Genomic DNA, 27,316 nt, shown 5'->3' on the forward strand with positions numbered 1-27,316 from the left:
ATCTGAAAAAACCTTTTCTAAGTGTCAAAAATGATTGTTTACGATTACAATTGACACTTCGACATTTAGATTACAATGAATAAAATCCTATATTCGGCTTAACTGTTGCACTTTCGCCTTTCGTTGGATGCTATAATTATTAAGCATTCGCTTGATGAATTTTTAATCTAGTGCTTGATTTAAACACCTGCGTGATATTAAGTCAAAATAGTACTCTGTTAGCGTACTTTTTTTTTCTTAGCCTAGCACTGTTAACTATTTAACTTAACAGAATTGGCTTGCGCTCTCTTCCTGTAACAGCAGTCAGCGCAGCGCTTACATGCTTGCGCGCCATGTTTAATTTGCCTAGACTAGCGTTAAAACTAAATAAAATTATTGAGTAAAATATCATTTAAAAAGTCTTAATTTTTGCTGTTAAATTAAAAATGAATTTAATTTATAAAATTTAATATGTTCAAAAGTTTTTACTTTCATTTCAGCTTTGCGTTGGGCTTCTCGCATGCGATAATATGCCAAATTGGCGCTCCGGGCACACAGCTCAGCTGAATAGCAGAACAGAACGAGAGAGTGAAAAATTACGAAGCTTGCGCTCACACAACTTAACAGTACAGTAGTTGTGGGTGCCCGAACGACCCACTGACACACTGATACTGTTACACAGACGGTAATGCTTGTGAATTGGACGGCTGATAACAGCGCGCAATTGTATGAGTGAGAGCGGGAGAGCCACCAGCCGCTGTTAACGCTATGCAGCTATTGCTGGAGCAACGACGGCCGCTGCTGCTGCTGTTGCTGTTACGCAGACACAGGTACGAAGCGTGCTGGCGCCTCTGCTACAACCCATCTTTGCTGCTTGGCTGCTGCTCGCTTGCTGTTGGCTGCCGACGCCGCTGTTGCTTGCTATCTGCCGCTGCCGCAGCCGCTGCTCGTTCCGTTGCTCGGCGTTCGCGTATGTTCCGAATTTACAGTTAAACTTTCAACGTGCGCGCATCAAGGCAGCGACAAGTGTTTAGGCGGACGGGAACAACGACGTCCGCAATTTTCACGCGTTGTGTTTTCAAATATTTTGGGGCTGCGCGTAACGGTCAGCGAAAAGGCGAAACTAAAGAGCAAAGAAAAAAAAAAGATAAATAAATAAAATAAATACTAAAAACAACAACAAGAGAAAAAGCCGCTGCTAAGTGTGTGAGAATTTAAATTGTTGCATTAAATAAATAAATGTGAAAATAAAAACAAAACGAGAATTAAAAACGGAAAAAACGGAAATTATTGAAACAAAAACAATTTAGCTGTCTACAAAAATACAAAAAAAAGAAAAAAAATAGTGTGTGCTAAAAAGCAAAGTATAATAGTTGTTGTTGGTGCGCGTATAAATTTCAAAATGTTTGAAAAATATTCGATGAAAAAGTGCTCCAAGCAAATTGAACAGCATGAAGAAGAAAAAACTGAGCGAAATATTTTGAAAATTATATTCTTGGCAGTGCTCTACATTTCGGTTAAGCTACATTAATTGAAAACATTAGAAAAGAAACTGAAAATAATATTATATTATGTAAATAACGGATACTGAGTGACATATATTAATAATACTGAATAGTCGCGCGTGAAAATCAGCTGACTTAAAAGATTACAGTTGGATTTTTGTGTTTTTAGTTTTTCCAGTGTTTTCTTCGGTCTTTATTATTTGTGCGTTAAGCGCAGCGCGACATTTGGCACCTGTTCAGCAAGTTTTTGAAAAGCGTTTAAAAAATCATTTCAAGCTATTTATGCAAACGAGTGAAACCCACAGAGAGGGAGAGAGAGAGAAAGAGAAAGAGCGAGAGAGGGGCAGGAGGTGTAACTAAGCAGCCGTTGACCTAATGTAAGTTGTTTTCTGTTGCTTTGTATGCTTCTTATTAGATTAAGATTTGCTTGTTTAGCACTTAAGCGTTTATACTTATATATATTTATATTTTTTTACATCTATTTTTTAAGAACTGACTGCGCTCGTTATCGCTGTTCAAGCGCATAAACAAATTGTTTGACAACTTAAGATCTGAATGTGCTGACACTCGGAAAATGTCAACACCTCTTTTGCTTATCTGGCAGCGAAAGAAACTTTAATTATATATGTGAAAAGCACTTGATATAGGCTGTTCAATAATGACGCAGGTCTTGCAGTTAACCAGTCAACTTTTAAGTCTAAATCGGCTGGCAAGTATCTGTGAGATACAATTGCAATTTCTATGCAGCATCAACAGGTACTTGGAATTGTGCTGCATTTCCGATAAAACAGTTTATAAAATGAATCAACTGTGCTATGCACAGCATTTTCTTGCTGCACTGGCAACGGTTCACTTGCCCCAACAAGTGCAGCAGCAGCTACTTATGTATCTTTGAAGTTGCAAAAACATTTAAGCAGGCATGTGGCGGTGTGCGTTTGTGTAAATTTACACTTAACTGCAAAACAAAAAACTTAATTGCCCGAAAAACCAAATAAAGCTCAACACGGCGGCAACTGCGTCGCACTCACGCCTGCTTGTCTATCTATCGGACCGACTGACTGACTGAGGCACGACCAAGTGTTGTCGTTCTGAAATAATGCCAGCAACAATAACAGCTCAGGCCTTGAACATGAAATGTGAAAAGAACGTTGCCAAGAGATGTAGCAACAATTCCTGTGAGCACTTACACTAATTGCAGCTGATGTGAAGATTATTGAAGCCAGGGGCGTCTGTCAGCTGGCATTGAACCCTTTTTCTTATACCCTGGCCAAGAGCTAGTGGCTTGAAATTTGAATATATATATTTATTATCCTATGCCATGTTTAGGATATGTACCGTAACCGCGTCCAATTTCAAAATATATTGATAAGTATCGAAGACTCTTAGAGCTATATACATTAAGCTTGGTAGATAGGTTCTTGTATGGTTTACATTGCTTAAGAAAACTTTACTTTTTGGATAGCTACCACTTAAAGCTAGAACCACGAATTTTGGAATCTATGCACAATTGCATGTCACATTTATGCATTGAAAATTTCACAAGAATCGGACAACAAACACTGAAGCTTTTTAAGGTTGTGTGATGAAGAAGCACATTAGTGTATTTTTCTGTATATAAACGAAAAATATTCAAATGTCAAATGCATCAGAGCGATGCAAGGCTTAGGGTATCTCTAAGTTTGATATGCCCGTCTAGAGCCTTCTCACTTCTTGTTTATGGGCGTAAGTGTGTGCTGACTGTGTGTGTGTGTTGGTTTTATAAGGCACGACATTTGCTGCAGTACCTCTTAAAATACCACAAAATGGACATTTTTGGTAAGCCATATCTTCTAAATCAGATTTATTAGACTTCATTGACATATACTGACTATAGGTCTTTATATCCATCTGATTGCTCTATCGAGCTTAAGGCAATCTTGACAAAGTTGTAGAATCGTGAATTGTTACAAAAATATATTCGAAATCATTTGAATACCTTTTGTAACAATTGTTTTGTCTTGCCTTTTCTTTGTCTTTTATTTTCATGCGTTAAGATAAAAATGATTTGAAGCCTAGAAATAAGCTGGAATACACTTGAAAAATCATTAAAATTAAAGAAAAATACTGCTCGTGGAATGCTTTTAATAAATGATAAGGAATTTGCAAATGAAAATTAAATATATGTTATGAGATTTCAATTTATCTGCGGACATATTTCATTGCTCTAATGGAATTTTGCAGCAGCGCCATGTGATATCATGTGTCATGGAATCAATTGTTTTCACAAAACCCCTGTGAATGGCAGCTGCTATGGGAACCGGCTGGTTGTTGGCTTGCCCTTTTGAAATTGTAAATTGAGCGCAAGCATAAAACACATGAGCGACCAAAGGTATGAGGACAGCGGGGCGTATGCGTAATAAAGTTGACAGACAGCACAGACACATGCACACACGCACACTCACTCACACACACACACGCTTTAGTGTCGTATTGTTTCGCTTTGTGCAACGATTTTATGGCCATCTACTACCCGTCCGGACGACACCTTCTGCCTTGCTTAGAAGGCCTGCTGTTTAAGAAGAATCCGAAAAGAAAGACAATATAAAACAAAGGCACAAAGTGTGACGGTAAATTGAAGCGTGGCCCCGTAACATTGTTTGGCCATGTTGGCTGTTGTGTTTGTTTTGGCCAAATATTACTTATACGCCACGGCGGCCGTACGAGCGGGCGACCAGGCGTTTGCCAGCTTAACATTTGCCAAATGAAACGAAGGCAACTAAGCCACTGAAAAGCTCCTAATTAATTAACAATTAATCACAGAAAAGCCGCCGCGCAAAAAGATAGCGAAATCGCTTGAAATTCTCAACTCTTCAACTGGCAACCGGCTATTTAAAAGGTCACATACCTTTATACATGCTCACACGGGTCTTCGCATATTCATACGCATAGCTCAAGCTTCTGCTCGTGCGCTCACTCATTGCCATTGTCAATGTCCAGACGCTTGCCGCGCCTGCCGGCCAAGGCGCTTATCATAATGACCGAAATGCTCTAATCGGGGGCAATTAACGTGACCAAATTTAATTTCCGTCCAGGTCGCTATCAACGACTGCGACGACGACGTCGACATTGACTGCGGCGCCGGCAGCAAACGTGTCGCTATATTATTTACAAAATATCATTTGCTTGCAACGGCCTCTAATGCCATTGGAAATCTATCATGTAAGCCACTGCTTGGTCTTTTAATACTCTGTTCGATAAAGTCTAAGAGAGTTTATTGGTTTTGCCACATGTTTGTAGAGGTCATAAAGCTGAATATATGTATGTAAGCGAGATTTTTCGCGACAGAGAATATTTTATGAGAAAATCAAAAGCTGAAGCTATATTGTACAATTTTCGTTAGTATAGATATATATATATCGATTATATATCAAAATGGAAATAATATATATGCAAACCGAAGTGCCATATAGAAGTTCTGAATGTTTTAAAAATATCGGATTATTATGTTGGGGGCTGGAATAGGTGAATATTTGTTTTAGTGCGACGCTCGTTAAAGGGTATCTGGTAGTCGGACACTTCCAGCCAGCAAGCTCTAGCTTGTTTTTTTCCGTGTGCTTTGTCATTTGCGGCTAGCTTTTTGTGTTTACTCGCGCGCAAAGGTAAATGAGCGAACCACCCAAACACTCAACCAGCAAACCACCCAACCACCCACACGACTGTGATTAGCTGTCTGGCAGGTAACCGCGCCTCAGCTCCTGCCGCTTTATGTTTCAGTCTTTAAACTTGTGGCATCTGTGTGTCCGCTGTCCCGGTCGGTTCGCGCCCCCATTTGAATGGGCGTCTTGGGCACAATTTAGCTATGCGTAGAAATAACAGTAAATATGTAACGCAACGGGAGAGCAAATTACTTATGTTAATTAGTTGGCGCTGCTAATGAGATATCGCACAGATCCCAAAATGATTGCCTGCAGTCATAACCTTAATTTAAAGTCCAGCCAAGTTCTCGTTATACATATTTTTTGAGTCATAGTTGCAGCCTGTAATATATTCCAAGCTGTAAGCTGGTTCAAGTCCGGAATTTCAATTAATTTCTTACCATGAACCGAACCTTAAATCAAACCAATTAGTAAAAAAAATATCCAAACCGAAACATATTTTAAAGGCAAAATTAAGAATTTATTAAATATGATACTATACACCATGTGGAAAGCCAGACACTCAAGCCGATCTACAAGACTGGTCGTTGGTTTGTTTAGGCTTTGCATCCCTGCTGTAAACATAATTCAATGTTGCAATGTCCCTTCTACATAGATTCTGTTTGCTGGCATCTGTTTGCTGTGCTGCTAATGAGCTACATGGCAACGTGTACTTTAATTATCATCAATTAATACGCATAATTCCATGTTCGGATTGCATTGGATGTGCTTTGTAAATTTATATTTAACACCGACTGCATTTCAAGCAACTGACAGTTGATGCTGCAAACAATTAAGTTAGAATTAATTTAATTAAATGTGCATATGATATTCTTTGACAGCGGAAAATAAATAGATTTTTTTCAGATATGAAACTTAGTATTGTAAAATCATGCATTTAGCTCTGGCACATGTCTAATTCTTGCACTTGCCACATTCAAATATTAGTTAGTTAAGGGCTAATAATAATGAGCATTCATGGAGCTGCAATGAACTAATGTGGAGTTGGGATAATAGAATGTTAATGGAAGTTAATTAGATGGAAAAGGACAATTGTTTGAGACTAAGGATAATTGTTTGAAATACGCATACAAATATATTCTCAGCAATTAGATATCACTTTTGCTATCTGCTTTTTATACCATACATTAACAAAATAGGTGTACAATGGGCATAGAGCAGTTGTTATTGTTTTACATCATAAAGTATACTGATTGGTGATCAGCTTCAAGAGCAGACTTGCTTTATTCTTGTAGGTGTCAATCTGTCTGTATGAATAAATCGAGCTCAGAGCAATCTGAATATATTCACTTATGAGTTTATTAGCCAGCTAACATTAAGCTATTCGATAGCTCAACCTTATTAGAAGTCGATTTCCAAGCCGGAATTTTTGTCAAAAATTAATCGATATCTCAGCCTTAGAAGAAATTGATTTCCAGTTTGGTTTTATTTTTTAAAGTAAATTAATAAAAAAAACCTTATCAGAAATCAATTTGCAGGCAGGTTTATTTTTTGTAAAGTTATAACTCAACTTTACAGGCCAGACAGGGTTTTCCAGAGCTAAAAGAAGTCAGCTGTCGAATTTAATAATAATAAGAACATTTAATAAGTATTAATATTTATATTAAAAATTAACAATTTGTTATGAAACTGTTAACAGTTCATTAAATATACATGCATACCTATTAATCGGTTGACATAAGCGATGAGGTGGCTTTAGATACTGGTCAATCTGATAAATTGGCTTAATCGTCTGTGAAATTCAAAATTATTTAAAATGTTTTCAAATAAAACAGTTGAATTTTTGTAACAATTTAATGCATGGCAGTCACATGCATTTAAATGTTTGTTTAAGACGACAAATAATTAAATTTTAATTGGCTTTATAAAGTTTCCATAGTTATTAAAAATTGTATACACGTATTTATTAACAGAAAGACAGATGAAAACAATCTCATTGGAATAAAATTAACTTGATTGGGTTAAGCCGCAGGGCGTGGCTGGTGGCTTAACCACTGCCCCAATTGGCGAGCTGATTAAGAATGACTTTGAGGCTGGGGCAGGCAGCAGTTTTTGCATACAGTAAACGCGCAGCTTAATTGAAAATGCGTAATTGCTATTTATAATTTAATATTGACATAATGAGACGCTCAACGAAAAAAAAAAAAACTTTTCATGCATTTAATAAAAAACTAATTAACCGCGCACTGGCAGCTTTTTTATGTACGCAACATTTTCCATTGATTAATTCAAATTGCAGCGCTTCATACCAAGGCACTTCGGCCGTGGGCATAATAAACTCCGGCGTGCATAATATATCTTAATTTTGTGCATAATTAATGCCAGCCATTAAGCTTCATTTTGTTCGCCTAGCTTGGGTAGGGGGCGACAACTCTGGCTCCTTGGCTAACTTTTTGGCCTAAAGACAGCGGCCGCAATGGGCATAATTAAAACGCTGCACGAACACACACACGCACACATGCAGAGAAATGACAACAAGGACACGTAAACACTCCACTTAACATGCTGCGATATACCATTTGATCCTGCTATCAATCGCAAAAACCCGAGCTGTGCGCCAGTTCGCACATTGCGTATACGCAGCATGGTTTGTGAGTGCTCGCTCAAATTGCGTATACGCAGCGTGCGCGCGTCTGGCAACAATTTGTCACACACTCGCTCGCGAACCCACATACACTCACATTATTGATGGCCTGCCGCAATTTTGAAATCCACCACTGGCAACAGGCTATTGCCAACTGGCAGCAGCAGCAACGGCAGCAGCAGCATCTCCAGAATTGCCAATTACGTCTCGCCAGTGTATTAAAATGCCATAATTGCAAATTTAAGCGCTTGTTCTCTGCGGTCGTTCTGACAGCGGCTGCTGCTCATCATCAGTCTCTCGCCTGACAGAGTTGTTCATCTTCCGCTGTTGTGGTTGACGACTGGGCCAGCTACCGCCTCTTAACTTGCACATTTGTTGCGAAGAGTTAAGTGTTTGACCAAAGTTTTTCGGCATGCCATGCTGCGCAATCAGCTTTAAAAGTTCCGCCTCTTGAGCTGCTGCTTCTTGCATGTGACGGCAGCTCCTGACCCTAGGCTATGGTCAGTTGGGGCCAAACTTCCAGTCAGTTCGTCGAATTGTGGGCCCAAAATTTAGAATCAATTAGATTACATTACCTGTAATTAAAGCCATCAATTGAAACTCGAACTTGTACTGATTTGGTTGCTCAAAACTATTGTCAGTTGACGACAGTCATATTAATTGTACTCAAAGCTATTCCTGTAATTAACTTGATTACTATTTTAAATACCTGTCAATTTCTAGATTTCTCTTTTAAACAGCTTATCAATGTGCAGCCGTTTGATGCTTTATTTCCAAGGGATGTACTTTAAATGTTGTGTAAAAAAATTGTATGATATACAAACTTTTTAGGTTTATATAGATATATATTTATGTAAAAGGAAGACAAGCTGAGTTCAGCAGACATTTATTTTAACGTTTAAAAAACAATCCTTGGGGTAAGTGAATTTTAGGTAGGTGTCATAGAGTTATTCTATATATACGACTTGTTTCTAGCGCGATCTAAATTGGTAATGATTCCAGTTCCATATTCCATCCATTTTGCGGCAGATGTTGAATAGGATTAAGTATATATTCATATTCATTTCCGCAATCATGTACAGATCCTTGATCCACTGTTGATTGTCCGCACCAACAGTTTTCCAATACACACATATTATATTTCAGAATTTATTTCGAGATATTTGTTTTTTCCCCACAATACATCTTGAGCGCGTAAATAACTATTTTTTTTAGCTTAAATACTGTGAAATATATGCTATTCGGCTATTTGCCACAGCCATAAACAAAACACTAAACAGCTTAAAATTATGAATAGAGTTCCGGCATCTCGGACTATATGCCGACAGCAGACACATTTGCCTGTATTCCGCTCACATTAACTAACCGACAGAGCAGCCATACGACGTGGTCAAGTGTTTTGGCTTTTCATTAATTAAATTGCAAATTGGTAGAACACAAGCTTAACTTGGGCACTGCTGTGGGGACGGACTCTTGGCTATGTTTTGATTAGGCATTAGCACAGACCAAAACCGAACCAAAACATGTCGGAATTAAGTGCTCTGTTATTCCTGACTGCAGTTATCTATATACAACCCGCGCTCTGCCAGTCGCTGTTGCTGCCTTGAATGACTTGGCCAAGTCTCAAGGGTGCATTATATATGTGGCCTATAAGTGTGTGGGTGTGCGTGCTCGTGTATGTGTCTGCCTTTTAATGTACGCCTCACTGCTTGAGTGGCCATACATTGTATGCTCCCAGGTGTGTGAGAGTGTGCTTGGGTGTGCTATCGTCTGCGTGTGTTAGTGTGTATGTTGCTCTGCTCCTGCTTGCCATTAATCAAAGCGAATGTCTGGCCAGACAGCTGCGAGTGGCGCTACTTCACTTTACTCGCTAATTGCATATATACCCAGAGGGCGGGACCCCAACTAATTGTACACATCTTTCAACTGATTGTATAATTGCCGGCCTACTGCAAAAGTTGCCGCGCGCCTGATAATTGAAATGCAATCAGTTTTAGTTATTATTTTAACTAGTAGCTAGTCAATGTTTTTGACACACACCAGCTATAATTTCATTTGAATAAATAGTCAAAAACTGTTTAAACCTTATATTAAGTTTTTTTTTTGCGAGCGTATACAAGTTAGAAAGGAATTAAAGTGGCATTTCTTACTCTACTATACATTTTCTCAATTAGCATTAACAGATGTGTCTTCATAGGCTTGTGTGTGTGTGTGTGTGCTTGCTAAGAGTAAAGTAGTCTACAAAGTTTAAATATTACTTAATTAAAATTTTAGCAACAGCGTACTGCTTAAATATTTAGTAGAAATAAGAAAAATCAGCCAGCAGTAAGGTTTTTTTTGACGAAATGTTTTGCTTTTTTTTTACCTTGAACCGAATCTAACTAAAGGTACATGTTTAACCTGAGTTAAATCATATTTTTCAAAACCAAATAATATATTTGAAAAGTGTACTATTGAAAATTGAAATAAAATTCAGTGGATTCAAATGTACGTGACAGATTAGTCCATAAAGCAAACGACGAAACATTTTTGTTGGTCTTTAGCAACACTTTTTTGTATTCGCCATAGTGACGAAATGTTTTTTGGATCCATATCTTGCTGTTCAGTGTTTTAGCTCCTTATATAAACCCCTTTCCGACTTAGCGAGGTTTCGTCTTATTCAAGCATCATTAAAGTTATGATTGATAGATTCTAATTTCCTATATCAACTCGCTTGCAATTGCTGGCAGCTTTGCAAATACTCATTAATAGTATTTATTGAAACGTAAACAACGCACTAATCAAACGCAGCAAGCAATTAAAAGCTCTACCGTTATTATTATGATTAGCCATAATTGTTATTATTCTACAGCTGCTGACCACTTGTGTATACCGAATGCCCCCTGGCGGAGATCAGAGCTCGTAATAATCGAGAGCTGGCCATTAGGGGCAAACAATTGTGGCACGAAAACAATTGCAACTGCCGCCGTTGCCGTTGCCGTTGCCGTTGCCGTTGCATTTGCATCTTCCGTCTGGCATTGACATTGGCCATGCAATTTGCATATGAACTCAAAATTCGAACACGAATTCGACAATAATAATTAAGTGCGCAGTTCGAGTTCCATTAGACAGTGAGCGGTGTGGGACATTTTGAGCACGGCATTACTTGGAGCCCACGTGAATTAGTTTTATACGGCTTTGGGCTCACGGTTCGTATGCGTTATCCACTCTTGAATGCAGTGCATTTAATTAAGGGCAGCTCTACAAAACCAGTCACATGCAAACTAAGCTTTGTCTATATGTTGGCCAATGAATTTTAAAGCTCTAGCCAGAGAACTACAAATCCAGAGCGTAGTGCCTTGGTTGGGCATTTAATCGATTTGCTGCAGCTTAAATTACGCAGCTAAAAGGTTTCGGTTTCACTCTCGCAGTTTGAGCTACTTTGCCGAGCTGAGAAAAACTTTGAACTTCCTTAAATTGATATTTTTTATAAGCTCTTAAGCTTTTGTCAACTTGTTTACTGTTGATTTTAACTTTTCTTGTTTTTTTTTTAGTTTTTCTGTCCGCTAGCTTAGCATTTCCATTGTGTACGCTGCCACAAATGGATTTGTATATAAGTATATTCGCACTTTAATATTTTTTCAAATTCCACTTGTCAGTCCCTGAGGAGTCTCTAATAACGGAGCACCTGCTGTCCTGCTGTGGTATATAGCTAAAGGTCTTGAGTGGCATTAGAAGTATAGTATTTTGAAAGCTTGCATAGGTTTGTTAATCATATATTCAGCTCTTGTAAAAGGAACGAGTTTTTGTATGGATAAGTTTTGTGTTTTTTCAAGATATCTTAATCAAACTTGGCCAATGACGAGATGTACTTTTCTTGACACAAATTCAAATTTGTAAAATAGATATCAGCAGGCATATTTAAAGAAGGCTTAATACTTGGTATTATTTTTATTTTTATTATAATTATTATTATTATTATTATAATTATTATTATTATTATTATTATTATTATTATTATTATTATTATTATTATTATTATTATTATTATTATTATTATTATTATTATTATTATTATTATTATTATTATTATTATTATTATTATTATTATTATTATTATTATTATTATTATAATAATTATTAATTTTTTTTTTTTACGAGTCTTGTTCTCTTTGTTCACTAGAATATCTTTGTTTAAGCAGTATATTTTTCATTTGACTTTTTTATTTATTAAATATTTCAATATATTTATCGCTTTCGTATCGTCTGAAACAAAATTGATTGCATCGGTTGTTTTGTTACCTTCTGAATGACTGAATCATTTAAACTTATTCATTGAGTTGCCGCCTTAAACACACATTTGGCCATCTCATATATTTGCCAGTGTAAATAAATTAAATTCAAATCTAAATTGATATTACCAAGCGGCCATATCATAGTATATATATACACACACGCACACATACACACATTTTTTTATCAGTTGCCTCGGCGCCGTTTGCCGGTCAACGTTGTGCGCACTCTGGGCGTAGGGGGTGTGGACGCGGGGGTGTTTTTGCGACTTTTATCACTGGTTAATTACGTTACTGATAAGCTGATTTCACTTTTGCTTTCGTTACGGCTGGCCGCTGCCTCATATTAGAAGTTAACGATTTCTTTTCGGTTTACTTGGGGTTTTTTTCTAGTTTTTTTATTGTGTGGCTCTTGAAGTACCACGGCTGAGATTTAGTTAATAAAAATTAATAGCCATGTGATTTGTTTGGCCTTTAGTGGCAGAAGAAAACACATTTTACGAGCAGCGGCTATCTGGGCTGTAAATTGATGTGTTATCCCACACTGGACTGGCATATAAATATACATATGCTTATAAATATGTGTATGTATATTGGCGGGTGTCAAAGTCCGCCATGCTGCACACGATTACGAATGGCATTTCAGAATGTTTTGCCTAATTATTTCTTTGACGCTTAAATTACGTATTTATTGCTGGCGAACAGCAGTGCGTATACGTAATGTTAATATTGCCTGCCGCAGTACGCGGTAACAGCGCCAAGGCAAGCACAAACGCATAAAAGTCATTGACACGGCAACAAACAAAATAATAAATTAATAAAGGAAAAAAAGCGTAAATGAAATAAATATTTATTTGTTGCTGCTATTATTTTTTTGGGCTCATATTGCCAAATAGGTTCAATTGTGCGTGCGGTCTGAAGGATCCAATGTAAGTAAATCGTATATTCACCTTTGCAGGATCCAGAGTATGTAAAGCGTATATTCACTTTTACTGACCTAGACGTATATTTTCTATATATTTTTTAGATAATTCAGACTATCGCTAGCCGCTGCTGATAAATGTGTTGCCTTTTTATAAGTATTTGCTGGCTCAAGGCCGCCCTTCGCTCGCCGCTTATAGATAGCCACATTGCGCAGCAATAGATCAATCAATTAAATAGCCAACAATTTTAAAAGATTTCTATTTTTAGGTATTTTTAGCATATTTTATTTGTACACTCATGCACTTGTCAAATGCAGCTGTCAAATCTTATCAGGATGTTTTTGTACAATTGATAATCTCTAAAGACAGTCGCTTTAACACTTTGGGAATTTTCCAAAATCAAAAAACAATCTGCCTGATGCTAATTTTGGGCGCGGTTTCACTTATTGACTTAATGTACAAATATTGGCTTATGCTACGCTTTATGATGCAACAATAAAGGTAGAATATTTATTTATTAAATAACAATTGCTACTGTTGCTTTAATGTTTATTATATCTAATATCTCATTTATTAGATTTATGATACCCCCCAACAATAAAAAAATGTTATTAAAATGGCCATACAATGCATATTCCAATAAGCAGATTTCTACTTTAACTATAAAAGTTATGGTATTTGGCCTGGTTAATCAACTGCTCTTAGGAACGAAAAGTGTGCACGTTTGTGCATTTGCTTACACATTTAATAAGACTTTAGATTTATGAATATCTTTTAGTACAAACAACATATCACATTTAGTGGTCTCAGTGTTAGCTAAAGTTTAATTGTTCTGATTGTATCGCCAGTTATAAATAGTCTGATTATGTGAAAAATGTATGTACGTGTGTGTGTGTGTTTAATTTCCCAATTAGTTTAGGCGGCAAAACAATGACAAATATTTTTGCTAGTTATTTTTAAACAATAACTGTCGAGATAGCCAGAACTATGTGTGAACATTTGTTATCCATGCGATAATATGATATAATATGCTTATATGTATTTGGCAATAAATAAAATGTTTCTGCATCCAAGCATGATAGATGAATTACACAAGTGACAAATCTAATTATATTTAGATTACGGATTAATAAACGAGTATTAATTAAAACAAGTATATCAAAATAATTGTTATCACTTGAGCAATTATTTTTATTATGATTTTTGGTAAAATCTTGGCTTGTCAAATTTTGGAAAATCTGGTTTTTTGTTCTGTTGTTTGATAAAGGTCTTTATTGCATATATGCTAATTATATAATAAATAATACAAATTTTTTAGTTTACCTTAAAAAGAAATTACTTAAACAATATGTTAAGGGTTTAAGTTGACACTTTATTTGTCGGCCTCGAATTTTCTTACTATTTTTATTACTAGAATAACTAAATAAAAAAACTGTAAGTATTTTCTTTTCATTATGCACACTTTTATTTAGTTTCAAAAGTTTCTATTTTCTTTAATGTGGGCAAAAATATTTGAGCCTCTTTATACGGCATTTGTCTTATTTAAAACTATTTTAATTGGACTTTGCGCCACTGACACAAAATTGCGAGTGACGGCTGCAGTGGCACCTCCAGCAACGCGACGCAGCTGGAGATGCACTTGTGGGCAGTGCAAATACCACCAAGTAAACACCCTCATGCACACACACACATGCTGAGCAGCATGCCTGCAAATGTTTTGGGCGCCACCAACGCCTGTCACATAAATCTCATAGCGAATTTAGTATCACATTTGCATTTGGGTGCGTGTGTGTGTTTGTGGGTGTGTGTGTGGGGGGGTTTTTGGTGTGTCGCACCACTGCGCTAACCCCCTGAGCTGCTCAAGCATAAAACCGCTGGCACTGGCGCCCCGTGGCATGCGATAAATTCGCCCTTATATTTTTTGCAGCACCATTTGTCCTCGACCTTGTTAAATAGCACGCGTTGCGTTTTGGCATCGATTAGGAAACTAAACAACAATTTACCAAGTTCCAATTTTTTGCCTTGGATTCTATTTATGGTTGCTGTGCGGGTGGCGAGTCCTTAAGGGGTGCAACTGCAACGCCTAAGCATATCCCTACGCGGCACGCAACTCGCTTGGTATGAAAGGTCCTTTCAATTTCTTTTTAACCTTGCCGCTTGAACTTAACATTCCTTGGCAGCAACGCAGCCTTCAATGAAATCACCGTTTAGTGCTGCCTATTTTTTGTAGTTTTTTTCGTAGTTGTTTAGCTGGCTTGCATTTTAATGGTCTTTATTGATTTTTAGTCTTTGTCCCACGCTGCCGGAGCACGTTGCAGGCCATCACGCCGAAGCGCTGTGACCCCCGCGTAAGTCCTGGGGGCCATTACCTCACAAGCTGCCTGCCTGCTCGCTTGTTATGAGCAGTTCACATCAATTGGCGCGTGCTAATGGCTCCAGACCATGGCATATCCACCTGGCCAGCTGCAGGATGTGTGTTTCGCTTCTGCTGACATTTAACCTGGCGGCATCTTTGGCCTCCTCCATTTCAGCAGCGCCGATCTAAGCTCGCAACATTTCACATTCTATTTCAAATAGCGCGCAGTTTTCTGTTCACTTCAATTTGCTGCTCCTGGAAAAAATGCAGTCTCTAATTACAACAGAGTTAAAAAATGCACCACCTTTCAATTGAGCAAATGAATGTTTGTTGAGTTCATTTAAAGGTCGTTTTTCCACTTATCCACATTTAAAACAAACTACTTTGTAGAGCAAATTTCGCATTAAGAGGTACAATTAATGCTAAGGGTTTGTGGATTTTCTATACTTATATACAATATGATAAGTCCTTAACTAATTCTTGTGAAAACTTCATCGTCATATGCCATGACAGCTCTATAAAATATGTATTTGTAGCCTAATCTAAAATCAGATGGCATGGCCTTACTTGGCAACATAATAAATTTGAATATAAACTTTTTTTTTATAACTTTCTTGCTCCGCATGTCATGACAAAACATAAATAATCAGATATATTGCTATTGGCCTTGTGGTAGGTTGGCCGATCTCATAAAGATATGCCTGAATTGTAAAAAATGCTTTAAATATAAACGAGAAACATGATATATATTTTTTAATTAAAACTATATTGTTTTTTATCATACAGTTTCTTGTCACTTATTGAGAATATGCATATAATTCTACATTTTAAATTTCAGTATAAATATATTACAAATTTAAAATTTATTATTATTTTTATTTTAATTATTAAATAATAACTTTTATTTATATTATGATTATGAATATAAATTTATCTTTATTTTATTACTATAATTTTATTTATTATTTGCTATAAGAATGTTTATTATTAATATTAGTATGACTCGAATACTCATTCTTCCTATTATTATTTATATTAATATTAATCTTGCTTTAATTATTATTACTATAGTTTTTACTTACAAGACCCTCTCATTGCATACCGTAATGTACGTAAGTACTGGGTATATAGCAGCCTAATATTTTGTAAATTATTTTGCTTACCTTTCCTCGGTCGGATTCTTCTTTTTTTGGTGTGCCACATTTTTATTATGCCTGGGTTGAGCCTTTTTTTCGCTTCCGGTGTGCACGCCTCCACGCTTATCAGCGCATTTTCAGTTCTTGTTCTTGGGCTGCTCAACGTGTCTCAGACTGTGACTAAGGCTAAGACTGGTTCTGGTTCTGTATGAGTCTCAGGACTTTGTATGTGCTTCTCCATTTTATGTTGTTGTTGTTTATTTGCCAGTGTTTAGCATGTCATGCGCTTGTTTGTTTTGTGTTTCCTTCCGTTTTCAATTTCTTGTTCGCTCGCTGACGTACTTTGTATTTTCTTGCCATTTTTTTATATTTTACTTTTATGCTTGCACATTATGTGCATATACTACATGTGACACTTTTTTGTACCATGTTTTCTGTGCAAGCCAGCATACACGAAAACCTCAACCCATATGAGACGTGTTGCGGGTTACTGTTAAGCAAGCCAGCTATCTGACTGGGTGGCTGTATGGCTGGGACTTTAGTTGCTAGCCAAGTCTTGCAGCTCTTTTATGTGTGCCAAGGCTTTGTCTTTTGTTTTTTCTTCCAATTACTTTTCACTAGCACAAGAAATTAATTTCTTAGTGATGTCCATTGTTGGAGCTATTTGTCAAATTGCAGCAGCGGCCACTGCAACACATCTGGCTCGAATGTGGCTTTAAAATTCAAGAGCTAACCCCATGCACCCCAACATTAGGCTTGATTTAATGCCTTTGTTTATTTGTGGTACATTTGTTATGCCAAGGCTTAATTGAAATCTAATTTAATTTATGACCATAATACATATACGGTCAGCAATTCACAAAAGCTCAGTTTCAATACAAATATTTGCTCACATATATTTGATATATGTATAAACACATATGTGATATAAATTGGGTATTTTAATTGAAATGCCTAAGCGCGATGTCTACTTAAAGACCGAGAAGCTCAGTCAAGTTAGCACCAGTCACGCGGAAGTAACATGCAATCATTAAGTCATACGCATTAAATACATTAATTTAATGATTTTCCATATACGAGCAAATATGCTTAACATACACAAACAAGTTCACACACACACGCATACACACTCACACACTTAAGGGCCAGTCCAGCCCGTGCTCATCGTTGTACTTTCTTGTGTATGTCTTCGGTGACTTCCGCTTTGTTTGCGCTATGCCGGCCCAGATCCTATCAATAAAAGATATGCATGGGAGCTGCTTGGCTGGTGCCAGACAGGGGCAAGAACCCAGAGCAAAGCAGAGTCCCATAACGCCACACAGCACAACAAATTCATAATAATTGAAACGACCATCATAAACAGAACTCACACTGAGTATCGCCTGCCCGCAGCAAATAGAAATGTTTGCGTGATTTCCTTCTGAAAAAAAAAAATCACCAGCATAAATACCGAAATGCATGTAGATATTTTACAACAATTGGTTTTCATTACATGCCCATCATTGAAACAAATATGTTGTATATTACGCAGTATAAAGTTTTATTCAAATATATGCGTCCCAATCGAATCATAATTTACCTCAATAAATACGATATTGTAATTGAAATATATATTAAATTATAATAAAGAAAATAATGCGCAAAAAATCTACCTCGGGAAATTTCAGATTCTCTTTACGCTTGATGCAACTTCAATTACGTATTTCTATATGCTAATGTGGGCCCTTTATTCCTCGTTGGTAATCGCACTTATTTCTTATAAGTAGCTCTAGTCACTTGTACTCGTTTCGGTACTCCTTTTACTCATTAGTTATGACTGGTATCCGTGAAATTTTTAAGAGCTTGAGAGTACTCGTTGCCTCTTGCTCATTTTCATTTTCATTTGAGAATTCACTGGTATATGTTAGTTAAGAATACTTGGTGAAAACAGTCCAAGTTTTTATATACCTTGCATTACATTAAAACTCTTTATAGTTCCTAATATCTCCGCATGCATATACTTAGAATATTGCCTGTTTCATTCACTCGGTTTCTTTCAACTGTTGTTATCACGTGGTTATCTCAAGTGGGATAGCTGCTGCTGTGGGCCAAGTGATGTGATTGACGCAACCACATGCGGCATCATATTGTGTCATCTGTGGCAAAGGACAGCGGACGGCTCCCTAATGGACCATTGACAATTATAAGGCTACTAAATCCTGTCACCAGGATATGAAATGAGGAGGGCAAGAAAAACAAATACGAGATTGTCATGTGCACAAATCGGATACGTAAAGCATAGTTAAAGTTGTCTAGCTCCAGCACGCACTCGGTTGGGTGGGTGTGGCTGTGTGTGTGTGTGGTGAGGGAGGGAGGGGGGGGGGGGTTGTGTGGGTGCGGGAAATACCAGGGGTTGTGGAAAATACCGACAGTTGAGGCTATCACGATTGCATATTATTCAATTAAAATCGCACTATTACGAGTATTAAACTCGTTGGGACAACTGTCAGACACACGCACACGCAATCAATGTCAACACACTGGCACCCACACCCGAACACACACACACACATACACAAGCAGACGCAGCTGAAATCCGTGTGTACATATATTCACTGTGGCACACATTGAATGAATATGTATGTCGCTCGTCCTTGGCTAGGACATTAAAACTTGGCAGCCGTAGCCACCGCCCTAGCCGTAGCTATTGTAAGACACACATAAATGTCAGCTACAAGATTTGATAGCTCCGGGTTAAGACTAAGCACTATGCGTATGCGTGTCAAAGCTCTAGGCGAGGGGGCGTCTGTGACTGTGTATGTTTATGTAGTTAAGTGTAGAAACAGTTAGTTGCCTGGCATCTGCTTGGCCTGTGCCCAACTCTGTCCCCTTGCAAAGCATGCTACAAAATGTTCTGGAGCTAAGCCAACGATGAAAATTGTTCCCAATTACGAAACTCGAAACTAAACATTTATTATATACTTGGGTAAGGTCATTATTTTAAATAAGTATTCTTAACTTGACTTTACGTATTTTCAATACTTTTAATTAAAAACAAAGTTGTGTCCACCGATGAAATGTTCGCTTGCTTGTCTGGATGTATATCTACCTGAAGGATTTCTGAGAGTCTACTCACATTCTACTTAATTAAATTGGGTATTAAGGTTCTCAAACTTATATCCGGTTACTATTAAGCTCCATAATAAAAATAAAAATTATGTAAAAAAATTTTTCTTTATTTAATAAGTTCATGATTTTTTAAGGGTTATATTAACATATTGTACTCTTAAAGATTTTATTGTGATTGTCTGAACATCTAATAAGGTAAACAAGAATCCAATAAAAATTTAAAATTGGATGTGGTTAAAAAACACGTGAGTGTTCCGTTAAAAGGTGGGAGAAGATCGGATAGTATTCTAGATAAATAACATTTGCATTCAGGGTATGCCTTAGTCGTGCCATCTTAAACAAAACCCTGTTCAACATGGATTCGTAAAGAATCGGTCAACTACGACCAATCTGCTTGAGTTTACTTCCTTGGTAAATGATGCTTTCCTTTCGAAAATGCAAACTGATGTCATTTACACTGACTTCAGTAAGGCGTTTGACTCTGTGCACCATGACATCTTACTTTTTAAACTTGACCGAATAGGTTTCCCTCTGTCCCTTTTACTTTGGATTAATTCTTATTTAAAAGGTAGGACCCAAAGAGTAATACTGAGGTTGACTACCTCTAAAAGGGTTCACGTTACTTCTGGTGTTCCTCAAGGTAGTCATCTTGGACCTTTACTCTTTACACTTTTTATAAATGATCTTCCTTCTGTTATATCACATGCCCGTGTACTCATGTATGCGGACGATGTCAAACTTTTTCTATCATACACTAACCCCCTACATCATTCTCGTCTACAAGACGATTTGAACGCTATGCAACTTTGGTGTTCGGCCAATCAATTGCATCTAAATTGTTCAAAGTGTATGTTTATGACTTTTAATCGTACTACACCTTATCTTGTTAGTTATACAATCGACAATATCCCTTTGCAACGTATACTAACAGTTAAGGATCTTGGCGTTATTTTTGATTCTAAACTCTGTTTCAATCTTCATATAGATACCATTGTTAATGAGGCAAAAGGTGTACTTGGATTCATTAAACGATGGTCTAAAGAGTTTAACGATCCTTTTATAACAAAACTTCTGTACATCTCTCTTGTTCGCCCTATCCTTGAATACTGCTCTTGCATCTGGTCTCCACAGTATATCAACAGCCAGGATCGTATTGAATCTGTTCAGAAGCAATTTCTGCTTTTTGCCTTACGAGGTTTAAATTGGGACCCTAATCTTCGGTTGCCGTCCTACTCCAGCAGACTGCTTCTTCTCAACCTTCCGTCGTTAATCAACCGTAGGACAATTCTCGGTGTTGTCCTTCTACATAAGTTGATTATTGGCGACATTGATTCTCCTTTTCTGCTAGGGCGTCTTCAATTCTCTGTTCCGGCTAGACCAACCAGAAATTATCGCCCCTTATTACTATCTACGTGCACAACAGATTACGCTATGCACAATTCTTTTCGCGTGCTATGTAAAAATTATAATAGTTTGCATCACGTTTTCTCTACCGAACTGTCTCTACCCCTAATAAAATCGTTGCTTTCAGGATACCTTCGGGAAGTCGCTGACCATTCCCAGCTATGAGCAGGGGCATAGCTAGCCGGACAGGCTGAAAAATTTTCCCCCACCGTGTCGGTGATTTCCCAATACTTTTCTCTTTGTCCTATCCACTTAACACTCTTTATCTAACTTACATTGCTTTACTTTATTAACAATTTTCTTACTTTCTTTTTTCCTATTTATTGTATTTTCTTTATTAATTTAGCAAATTAAGATTATTTTTAATTTCACTTGAGATCACTTTTTTCCTACTTACAACCTTCTGCTTAGATGTAGGCTCTAATAGCGTCACTGACAAAATTAGCTGTGAAAAGGGGCACAGCTGGCCGGACTGGCAAATAAAACACCTCCATCGGTCGGTGATGCTATTTAGAAAATTGTATCCTTTAACTAGGCTTTTAGAATATACTTATATTGTACAACCTTTTGAATAATGAGGAAGACACTCGTTTTGTCGACCATTAATAAATAAATAAATAAAAAAAAATAAATAAAAAAAACATTTTGACCTGCCTAAAAATAAGTTCAACACAGTTTTCTCCCATTTGTGCAGCGCACGGTAGAAAGCAGCTGGGTAGCGTCCTGTGGTCGGACGGCAGATACAAATTAGGCACTGTGCAACAAGAACACGAAACATGATTGCCACAGAGTGTACTTTGAATACTTGTAGCTACCCCATGCCGCCACAATTGGCAATGCTTTAAGTGGATCGCATATGCTGGCAATTTTGCTGCCCCCGAAATGAGCTTTTGCATAGAATGTGAGGCTGCTGCTGCTGCTGCAGCTGTGCCCCATTGGGGCTAAGTGGCGCCCAGTCAAGGTGTCAGCACTTTGCTCAGCTAGCCCCAAACATAATGCCTGCTGAGTTCTGATATTCCATATAGGGCTTTCGTGCTCAAGCCAAGTTGTCCTTCGCTTCAAATTTTATGGCTTAAACTGTTGGAAATTTTGCCGGTTCGAGCGTTAGCTGCTGTTGTTGTGTTTGTATCTGCTGCTTAGCTCTCGTTTTCATTATTTTTGTTTTTACAGACCTGAATGTCTGTGTCGCGTGTGTCCTGTAATCGATATTCCTGCGGCGCTCCTTGCCGTGCTGCGTGTCTCTTTACTGTTTATTGGCTACACATTGACCATCTACCGGCAAATTCAATATCTTTTATTTGCACAATTTTCCAGCTGCGCGCTACCACCTGCACCTGTCTCCCCTGGTTGCCTTAGTGCTGGCTCCATTTAAAGTTACGTAATGTTTGCATTAATGTTTTTTCAATAGTTGTTGACTGTGTACCCAACTCCCTCGCCCTGTCCTGTCGACCCTCTCTGAACCACACACACGCATAGCAGCCGCTCTTTTATACACATTTTGTAGTTGGGCAGTGTGAAAAATCCAGCTTAACAGTACATTTACTTAAGAATTTATGTGTTTATAAAGAGAACGTGCTTGTGCTTGTGGCCTGCAAGCATCTGAATGCTCTGCCATTGGAGTGCTGAGTCCGTTACTGGAATGCGTACAATGCGATTAGAACTTCCATATATTATTCAATTTGTTCACAAAACAACTGAAATGCGCTGGCATATCCCAAAAAGATCAGAGTTATAAGCTGAAATGCTATGTTAGTGCAATGTAAATGCATGCTGAACATTTGTTTATTGCAAATACTTTACTTTTAGCTTAAGCCACAAGCGACTGTTGTTTTTTACATTAGCTCATGTCAATTAAGCATTAGATAATAGTCAGTCTCAAAGAACTGTAGAGTTTTTCAACACTGATTTTAGTATAAATTTAAACTGAATTAAAATTTAATGTTTAAATATTTAAGTTGTTTTAACCATTGATTTTGCTATATATCTATTTGAATCTTGACATTGCACACAAAATATATGTTCTCAAATATCTATTATCGGTATTCATTTTCATGACGCTGTGCAACATTTGTTATAGCGACTATTATCTACTCGCATTCGTCCGTGCCATCAATTATTGAAAATACGCGTTGCAATGTTAGCCCCCTCCTCCTTAGGAACCATTTAATTTGCACTTTTTGTGCGCTAAACTCATTGATGTAGGGCGACGGCGGCTGTACGGAGGTGAGCACACACTCGAGTGGGGGCCATGCAATTTATGCGAAATCACGTATTCCATGACATATAAAAAAACTATAAATAATGCAGCAGCCGAAATGCATTTGGGATTGTTAGTGGGTGGCTGTGTGGCTGCGAGCTCGCAATTGTGTGCATGCGTGTGTGTGGGTGTGTGTCAGTTAAGATGCATTGCACATGCTGTGAAAAGTAAAATACATATATTAAAATAAAAAATCCAATTTGATGTAGAGACTTGCACAGCTTTTCATGCTGGTGCAAAGACATTTCTTTGGTCATGTCCAGTTATCGAAGGGTGTTTGTAGCTGCTGGGTGATACAGTGTGTGGGTGTGTAAATCTATTTTCTGCGGCTCAATGTCATTGACTGCTGTCACTCCAGGCACACTTCATATAGATACACACCCACACAAAACCGCACACACACCCATTTACACTTAGACCCATTACTAAGGCCTGTGCTAATCTTTTTTATGCTTCGCTCCACCCCTATCCGCAAGCCTCTGGCCCAGACTTACGAGTTACTCGAGTTACTGGTTGCTCGACATTGGGTTACCGAGATTCAATAAAAGATATTTTTGAATTGCTGCCAACGTCAACGGCAACGGCTGTGGGGCACGAATATCTGTTTGATACTTCAATTTTATTTAACATTTTTGGCTTGGCTGGCAGCTGAGCTGGGCTGAGTGGCACTTCGCTCAGAGTTTATTAGGTTCATCAAATGCTGTCAGCAGTCAACATATGCGACTTTATTTGGGTCGTTCCCATAGCAACCAAGTGGCCCACGCCCATCAAGTGGCCTATAGTTATCCTTAAAGAACAGCAGATAATATCTTCCATATTGTTGCTTTGACCTTACCACCGAATGCTTAAATGCTAGTTCGGATATATCATCAGTGCCTTAGACTTTTTCGTGCTTAATCCTGTTTTAAATAATCAAATAAATTTTCAATAGCTACCAAAACAGAAAAATTTGTTTTAATAAAATTCATGAAAACTTTTTGAATCTTTGAATTTGAAGATAGATTAAGCATTTGTCGAACATTTAAATTGACATGACAAGCTGATTAGTTCATCAGAAAAAAATTTAAATAAATATTTTGTACAGATAAACTTAATAATCCAAAATTGCAATCAATGAAATATACAAATATTTAAAGGAGGTTAATTTACATAACCCTTATATATTAGTTTCAATTTATTTTTACTGGGTTTTACCTGAAGGAAATTTATAATCGTATCGAAATAATGCTATTTCAATTTAATACCATAAAAAATCCATTTCAATTTAACTCTTATACTATATTCTTTTGTGTCCTCTTTGCAGTCCGTTAAAACTGAACTCAACTCAAGCAGAAGGCCACTTCAGGACCTAGGGGTAAGTGTACGATTTTTGGCTATGAATTATTTGATGCTCATGTTTGATATTCACATTTGAGAGATTTCTAAAAATTCAACTGTGTAGAAATTTGAATCTAGATTTGGCGATAAAAATGCGCATTAAGCTGTCTGGAAGAGATAACTTCATATGAATTTATTGACATTTGTGTCCTGACTGCTGGTCAGTTCTCTGGGGCTCCATTTGGGCTCCTCTTTCATATACATACATATCCCTTATATATTTATACATTACTTTTTTGCTCTGGGCCAAGTGGGCGTGCAGTCAGGCATGAAAAGGCCAACATCCGCTGCGGCTAATGTGCTGTCATTTGTATGGTGAGGGTGGAGGGAATTGTGTTGACTGGATTTGGGTACCTTTGTAGCATGAAAAGAAAATACATAAATAAATGAGCTACGTGCAAGGGATTTGCAATCGATTGTCAGTATTTTCTTTTGTCATAATCAATCCTGTGCCAATGATTTATGCAAACAAGTTATGGACTTTCAACGGGACAGGCAATAGTCAAAAAGAAAAGAAAAAAGAAAACCGTGTTGAATTTTAATCAAAGTCAGAGCGGCCTGAATTGCGCTTAAAACCCTGTGGTTGTGCCTCATAAAGTTGTTTATTCATTTGGTTTTATACCCTACGTAGCAAAAGGGTATCATGAGATTGTACAGATAGTGATAAATATAAAATAAATTAGCAATTGACAAGTCGATCTTTCTAGATCCACTATCCACTTAAATTTATTCAAATTATATATAGTAAATATTTCTATTCATTATTTTCTTTCGATCATATGCCTTACAAGGTTTTTATTTTTTTTTTTAATTTGACTAAGATAGATTTCCAAATTAAGGGCATGTATATTTTATGTAATTTGCGCTGAAAACAGGATAGCTTTCCATTCAGCATTCTAGAGCAAAATACGTCTAGTTTTTATTATTATTATGTTTTTGTTGCCTTTTTTACCGCTGTCTTTGCTGTGGTCAGACGTCGTTTTTTGGTTAATTATTCAAACCGAAGCGAGTGCTGCGGGTTGCCCAGCGGTTGCGGTTACTGCAGCGCAACCAGAGGGAGGGTGGGCATGCAGGGTGCCAGTAAGCGACAGCATTTAAATGGCTCACAGCATGTGGCACGACGCTTTCGTGTAACGCTTCATGTGCTCGGAAATTGCATAAAACCGAGTGAATGTGAAAAAAGTGTTGCTCGCTTTTCAGCGTCGAGCTGCTTGTCAACAGGTTCGTTGAGCTAAGAGTTACGATTCAGGCTGGGTATAAGGCTTGGTCAGTTCGTTCTGCGATTGGGGCTTGTTTACTTTAAATCTTCATGCTAGGCCATTTCTCATTGTTTGTGTATGTGTGTGTGTGTGTGTATGTATGTATGTGGCGTATCCTGTGGCTGTTTACAAAGGTGTCTGTCATTCAGACGTTCACTGGTCAGGCGTCTGCAGCCCGCAATAGACAAGCTATTCACATCCTGTGACCACATCCTGTCGCCGGCAGCTCGCCTGTTTGCCTGCCGACCGGCGCTTGCTGCCTGCCGCCTGACTGTCAAACGTACTTTACAGCCTTAGCTTTACAGCTCGCTCTTTGCACCCACTGGGCCCTTTAGTGGGAGTTCCTGGGTTCCATTGTTCGCTCATGACGCGCCTCAGCATTCATATGACTGCTCATGCCCGGCTCTCAGCCAAGAGGCATTTTGACGCCAGGACGAAGCCGTGTCAGCCGTCCAAGCTGGCTAACGAAGCATAAACTAAGCGCTCCTTTAATGTTACTGCAAGTGTCTGAGTATGGGCTTGTATGTGTGTGTGTTTGTGTGTGTGTGTGTGTGTGCTGGAGTGTGTGTGTGCGCCAGTTCACAAGAAATCAAGCGTAATGAAGCCCAGTAGCAGCACAAGCCGCACTTATTCAGCAAAATTGCAAAGCTGGCACAAGTTCATGTTTATGCTCTCATTCTCAGGCTTTGGCCATACCTCTGTCTCTTCTGCTCGTTGTTATTGTTATTGTGTTCATAGAACACTCGAGCAGATGATAATAGATACGCATGTACTGGTTGATGGAACGCGTTGCTTGGCCCGTCCACAGCTCTTGAGACTTGCCGATTGGGTGCTTCAAAATGGGTAAATGAGCTTCGCTAAGTAATCCACTCGATGTCCAATTAGCGCCCTTAGAGTCCCTATAAAGCGCCTTTGTACACTTTTATTAGCAAAGGCATTCAAGTGTTGGCTTTAATAGATTTTCCGTTTCTAATTGATTTTTGAATTAACTGATAAAGTGCCAAGAAAGGGTAAGGCAGCTCACTAAAGCGTCAGGCGAATATCAAAATAAAAGGAGATATAGGCAAAATTAGTTAAATAGACTTTTAAAGAAGTGAGTTGATTTACTTTAACGCAATTAACGCAAAATGAATGTGTGAAGTTCTTAAATATCTAGTTCGAGGTCATCCCTTATATGAAGATTCAGTCGGATTTTAAACAAAGAAAAGTGTACGAATGTGAGGGCAGAAATGCCACAGACTCTAGTGATATATGAAGGGTGAACAACTCTTATTGATAAATATCTTTTGTACATCATTATTTATTAATAAATGTGCTGATATATATTCTTAATTTATATATTCAGTTCAAATTTAATAAATAAAATGTCCAAATAGAAATTTAATTGATTATTATTAATCAGTATATATAAAAGAGTTTATTCCTTTGGAATGACTGGCTGATTGATGATTAATGCACAGCC

The 27,316-nt window shown here is 37.7% G+C and overlaps 1 protein-coding gene across 1 annotated transcript in view; it reads left to right on the forward strand.

Moving 5' to 3' along the window:
• Positions 1-472: 472 nt before the first annotated feature.
• 5-HT7 (5-hydroxytryptamine receptor 7) overlaps positions 473-27,316 on the forward strand; it is a 72,390-nt gene continuing 45,546 nt past the window's right edge. Inside the window, exons 1-2 of the mRNA XM_015170508.3 lie at positions 473-1,861; positions 24,522-24,572. The gene's annotated coding sequence lies outside the window, so the exon portion shown is untranslated. The remainder of the gene's footprint in view (positions 1,862-24,521; positions 24,573-27,316) is intronic.

Source organism: Drosophila virilis, chromosome 2, assembly GCF_030788295.1.
Source record: "Drosophila virilis strain 15010-1051.87 chromosome 2, Dvir_AGI_RSII-ME, whole genome shotgun sequence".
In the NCBI taxonomy this organism is placed as follows: Eukaryota; Metazoa; Arthropoda; class Insecta; order Diptera; family Drosophilidae; genus Drosophila; species Drosophila virilis.